This window comes from Benincasa hispida, chromosome 5 (genome assembly GCF_009727055.1).
Source record: "Benincasa hispida cultivar B227 chromosome 5, ASM972705v1, whole genome shotgun sequence".
NCBI lineage: Eukaryota > Viridiplantae > Streptophyta > Magnoliopsida > Cucurbitales > Cucurbitaceae > Benincasa > Benincasa hispida.
This window is the reverse complement of record NC_052353.1, coordinates 53,358,091-53,364,090: the sequence shown is the minus strand read 5'-3', so window position 1 is coordinate 53,364,090 and position 6,000 is coordinate 53,358,091. Positions and strand designations below refer to the sequence as shown.

At 36.9% G+C, this 6,000-nt stretch overlaps 1 pseudogene; it reads left to right on the top strand.

The window, feature by feature from the left end:
• The first annotated feature begins 255 nt into the window (after nt 1-255).
• Nucleotides 256-6,000, top strand: part of LOC120077393 — a 48,064-nt pseudogene continuing 42,319 nt past the window's right edge.

The following is a 6,000-nucleotide window of genomic DNA, read 5'->3' as shown; positions in this document are numbered from 1 at the left end:
CAAAAATTAAATCAATAGTTTAATTAGGGTTCTATAATTACACATGTTTTTACTAAATTGATTGGATAATTAAGTAATAGATTAAGAAAAATATAACTAATACGGTCAATTGTTTGTTATTCGTTTCAACATGTCTTCCACAATCATTTTCTTGCTTAAAAACAAAAAATTAACCAATGAAAACTATGCGACGTGGAAATCTAACATGAATACGATTATGTTTATTGATGATCTGCAATTCGTCTTGATGGAGGAATGTCCTTCAGTCCCCCCCACAATGCATTCGAAGCATTAAACGATGCTTATGACCGTTGGATGAAGGCCAATGACAAGGCCAGAGTCTACATCTTGGTAAGTCTATCTAACGTTCTTACGAGGAAGCATGAAGCCATGATGTCTATGCGTCAGATCATGGAGTCCCCTCCAGGAGATGTTTGGACAACCGTCCATTTCAGTATGAGGCCCTCAAGTACATTTACAATGCGCGCATGAAGGAAGGCCAATCAGTGAAAGAACATGTTCTCGACCTGATAGTCCAGTTCAATGTCATCAAAACAAACAATGCGGTCATCAATGAGTAGAGTAAAGTGTCCTTTATTTTAGAATCTTTTCCAAAGATTTTCCTTCAATTTTGCAGCAATTCAACTATGAACAAAATACAGTACACCATGACCACCATTTTTAATGAGTTTCATTATTATCAGTCCCTTATGAATGGTAAGGGACTGATAGAAGGAGAGGCAAATTTTGTCCATTCCAATAAGTTTCAGAAGGGTTCATCATCGGGAACTAAGTTTGTTCCTTCATTCTTTGGCTATAAGAAGATCCTGAAAAAGAAATGAAGGAAGGGAAAGGCTTCCGCTGTTGGGATAGGCAAGGGTAAGGCCAAGGTGGCAAGAAAGGGTAAGTGCATCCGCTGCAATGTGGATGGTCATGGGAAACGCAATTGCCCCAAGTATCTCACCGAGAAGAAGAAAGAGAAGGAAGGTAAATACGATTTACTAGTCCTGAAAATTTGTTTAGTGGAAAGTGACCATAATGGCTGAATACGTGATTCGGGAGCCATTAATCACGTTTGTTCTTCTTTATAAGGAATTAGTTTCTTTCAATAGCTCAATGAGGGTGAAATGACGCTCAATGATGGAACGGGAGATACCATTTCAGCTCGTGCAATGGGAGCTGCTAAGTTCTTTTTTGGGAATGGATTCTTGTTCTTAGAAAACTTATACATTGTCACTAAAATGAGGATGAACCTTGTTTCTATTTCTTGTTTAATTAAACAATCGTACTTTGTTACATTTTCATTTAATGAAGCATTCATTATGAAAAAAGTTGTTCAACTAAACTAGAAGACAACTTATATGTGTTAAGACCAATTAAATAAAAAACACTTTAAAATCATGAAATGTTTAAAACTGTGAATACTCAAATAAAAAGGCGAAGAATTACTCCAAGTAACAATGATACGTATCTTTAGCAACTTTAGCATTTGAGATTAAGTCACATAAATCTCGATAGGATCGGGAGATTGGTAAAGAATGGACTTCTTTGCAAGTTAGAAGATGACTCGTTACCTTCTTGTGAATCCCATCTTGAAGAAAAAATGACTAAAAGACCTTTTAGTTTAAAAGGTTATAGAGGCAAAGAACCCTTAGAGCTCATACATTCAGATCTTTGTGGTCCAATAAATGCAAAATGCTAGAGGAGGGTATGAATACTTCATTTGTTTCATAGATGATTATTCGAGGTATGGTTACTTATACCTAATGGAACATAAGTCTAAAGCCTTTGAAAAGTTCAAGGAGTATAAGGTTGAAGTTGAAAACCTATTAGGTAAAATAATTAAATACTTCGATCTGATCGGGGTGAAGAGTACATGAATTTAGAATTCCAGGACTATATGATAGAGAATGGAATTCAATCGCAACTTTCAACAGCTGATACACCTCAACCGAACAGTGTATCAGAGAGAAGAAATAGAATCTTATTAGATATGGTTCATTCTATGATGAGCTATGCTCAATTACCTAACTCATTTTGGGGGTATGCAGTGGAGATCGTAGTTCATATCTTGAACAATGTTCCATCGAAAAGTGTTTATGAAACACCTTTTGTGTTATGGAAGGGGCGTAAATCGAGTTTACGTTACTTCAAAATCTGGGGGTTTTCTGCAAATGTGTTTGTGACAAATCCTAAGAAGTTAGAACCTCATTCAAGGTATGCCAATTTGTTGGTTACTCTGAGGAAATGAAAGGTGGTCTATTCTATGACCATCAAGAAAATAAAGTGTTCGTATCGAAAAATGCTACATTTTTAGAGGAAGACCACATGATAGATCATAAACCACACAGCAAAATAGTATTAAGTGAAGCTACTGAAGAATCAACAAGGGTTTTTTATGCAGTTGGTCCTTCATCAAAAGTTAATGAAAAAGCTAGCACTTTGGGTCAATCTCGTCTTTCTCAATTGTTGAGAGTGCCTCAACGTAATGAGAGGATTGTGATACAACCTGACTGTTAGTTAGATTTAACTGAAACTCAGGTTGTCATACCAAATGAGGTGTTGAGGATCCATTTCCCTATAAACAGGCAATGAATGACGTAGACAAGGACCAATGGGTCGATGTCATGGACCTTGAAATGGAGTCTATGTACTCCAATTCAGTATGGGAGCTTGTAGCAAAGGGTGTAAATGGATCTATAAAAGAAAGAGAGACATAGCTGGAAAGGTAAAGACCTTTAAAGCCAGACTTGTAGCAAAGGGTTATACCTAGAGAGAAGGGGTTGATAATGATGAAAATTTTTCCCCTATTACTGAAGGAAATCAAACACGAGGATTTCTATGAGCAGCGGAATGATCGTTCTAAATTTTCATTCGAAATTGAACATACTCAATTATAGTCAAGAAACGAAAACTTACAGGTCATGCATAATACGAAATTACTTCATGCTTTACAAAGATCAAGGGAAAGATTATCATACCTTTGAAGACTCATCTTCAAACTCCCTCGATCACGAACGCTCGTTCAATCTCCAAGACTGCAACACACAAACACTTAAACACAGTGACTACAATACAACACAATCAAAGCGAACTCAAACACAACTATCTTCGAGATCACGATCCTATCGAACGGCCTCCAAAACCTCGACTCAGTGGAGTTGAGTAAGACACCACCACATTAGCTACCTTGGTATTCTTGGTGTGAGAATCCAGAAGTGTGGACTCTTTGTGGGCTTGGTTAGAGGAAGAGACTGTGGGAGTAACAATTGTGTAAACGATTAAGCAAGTGGGAGATGACAAGAGTCTATTGTATAGACGATGGCCAATCATTTAGAAGATGGCAAGCTATCGTATAGAAAATGTCCCGCGATTGTATAGCAAAACGATCACGATCGTTTAGCTACGGCTAGCTGAATGAACTATCGAGTAGTGTCACTCCACGATCGTTTAGTTTCTCTTCAGCTATCGTTTAGTGAATCCTATTCACTTGACATCGATCCGTGAATCTATCCGAGAATGGAAACTCTCACAACAACTACTAAATTTAGGAAAATATTTTTCCTTTTATCTCAGGTTATCATGAAACCACCAATAACCTTCCACTCAATTGGTTATTAGAGAAAAAGATATAATTATCCAATAATTAATATTATTATAAATATATATATGATAACCAACTTACCACATTCTATTTATAACCTATAGTTTTAATAATTCATCTCATGAAACATATAAACCATATTTCTTTTTCTATTTCATGGTACTTAATGTAAATCTCATTTAAATTAATCCTCCACTTGATGTATCTCATACATCACACCGATCATATCATATATAATCGAATATTCTCCTGTCAATTTGAACATTTCAAATCAACACCAAGAGCTGATTCTCAACTTGAATCCATTGAGCTACCAAAGGGACCTTATGAACCTGTAGCTTGAAGCTCCAACGGTACATGAATAACTATCTAAACTCTTTAGTCACAGGATCCACCATTCGTTAACTGTCAGGCATTCCACTAAAGACCGATAGTTTAACTCTCCTTACTACAGATATATTTTGTGTCCATATCAACCAATAAACAGTGTGATAATCCTTCACAGATCGCGCGTAAGAATAGCTAGGCCAATAACCGTTATGCCCTTGTAGTTACATCTAACTTCTTAAGTACACTAATCCCTCTAGTGAACATAAGTCATAGTCCTACTATGACTGATTCCTCTCTTCCAAAAAGAAGTTGTGGTCACTATGTTCAAGACCCAAATCAGCCCCTAAGGGAGTAATCTATCTACTTACCTCTACTTCAGGAAAGGAGTGAATTCCATCTTGTGTAACTGAGTTCCCGGCTCCCAGATCAGACAAGTCCCCAAAAAGGTAGGTATGTTGAGTTGGCAATCTAACCACTCTCACCCATACTAATCAAAGGACTGTCCTCAAAGATAAGAGTTCCCATAACATTCAAGATTGAGATCATGTCACCTATGGTCGTTTAGGTGAGATGTAAGTCTCAAGTATCAACGGTGTTATATAAAGAGACTGGTTCGGTCTTATAGAATTCTTTGTATAGGACACCCCCGCTCGCATGTCTCCACATGAATGGTCAGGATCTGCCATCTGTAATAGTTCACAACACTTGCAAACCTCTACAAAGCGGGCCATATCTGTACTTTCACCAGGATCAGGTATCCCTTCTTAATTCTTATACTAGAGACCTTTTTAGGTTATAACTCTTATTTTATTCATAACAATGTGTAAAATTTAAAAACTACGAGACTCCGGGAGAATTAGGACCCCAATCTCAACAATTACTATGCTTAAGTCTATAAGAATTCTCTTCTCCATAGCCACATGTTATGACTATGAGATATGACAAATGGATGTCAAGACTGTTTTTCTAAATGGAAATCTTGAAGAGATCATCTTTATGTCTTAGCCTAAAGGGTTCATAGCCCAAGGTTAGGAGTAAAAAGTTTGCAAGATGAATCGACCCATTTATGTAACACTGTTCGTTATATAACACCGTTCATGACAGAGACTTCACTTCACTAGGATGACCATAGGTACCATGACCTCAATCCTGAGTGAATTAGGAACTCCTGCCATTGAGGACGGTCCTTTAATTTGTATGAGTGCGAGTGGCTAGGTCGCCGATTCAAACCTACCATTTTGGGGATTCGTTTAATTTGGGAACTGGGAACACAAAATGGAATTCACTCCTTCCCCGAAGCAGGGGTAAATAGATAGATAGCTCCCTTAAGGGCTTATTCCAGGGCTTGAACGATGTGGCGCCACACACCTTCTCTTGGCCCGAGAGGTGTTCATACATAATTGGACTATGGTGTATTGTTCATTAGAGGAATCAATGGTACTTAAGAAGTGAGATGTAACTATAGGGGCAAAATGGTAATTTGGCCCAGTTGTACTTACGAGCATCTGTGAAGGGTCATCGTACTCATAATTGGTTATATCCGATGGACACAGAAATATATCTATGGTAAAAAGAATTCAGCTGTTGGTCTTTACTGGAATGCTTAACGGTTAACAGATGGTTGATCTTGTGGCTAAAGAGTTTACTCAGCTATTCACGGACCGTTGGAGCTTTGAGCCATAGGTCCATTAGGACCCCTAGGTAGCTTGGATAAAGTTGAGAATCAGTGTTTGGGTTAATTTGAAATGTTCAAATTGACAAGAGGAAGTTCAATTATATATGATATAATTGGATTGGTTAATTATATATGATATAATTGACTAAATGTATGAGATACATTATTTTGGAGAAAATTAGATATAAATAGGATTTATATCAAGTAGAGGAGAAATTACTATAGTAGATATGTGATATCAAGCTATAGGGTAAAAATATAATATGATTATATTTATTAATAATTTAATTGGTTAATTATATGATAATTGGCCTAAAATTTCTCTCAGACGTGCAGTAGTGGGAAAAACCGAAGAATAAAATGAAATTTTGTTTCATTTTGCAAAGGTTTG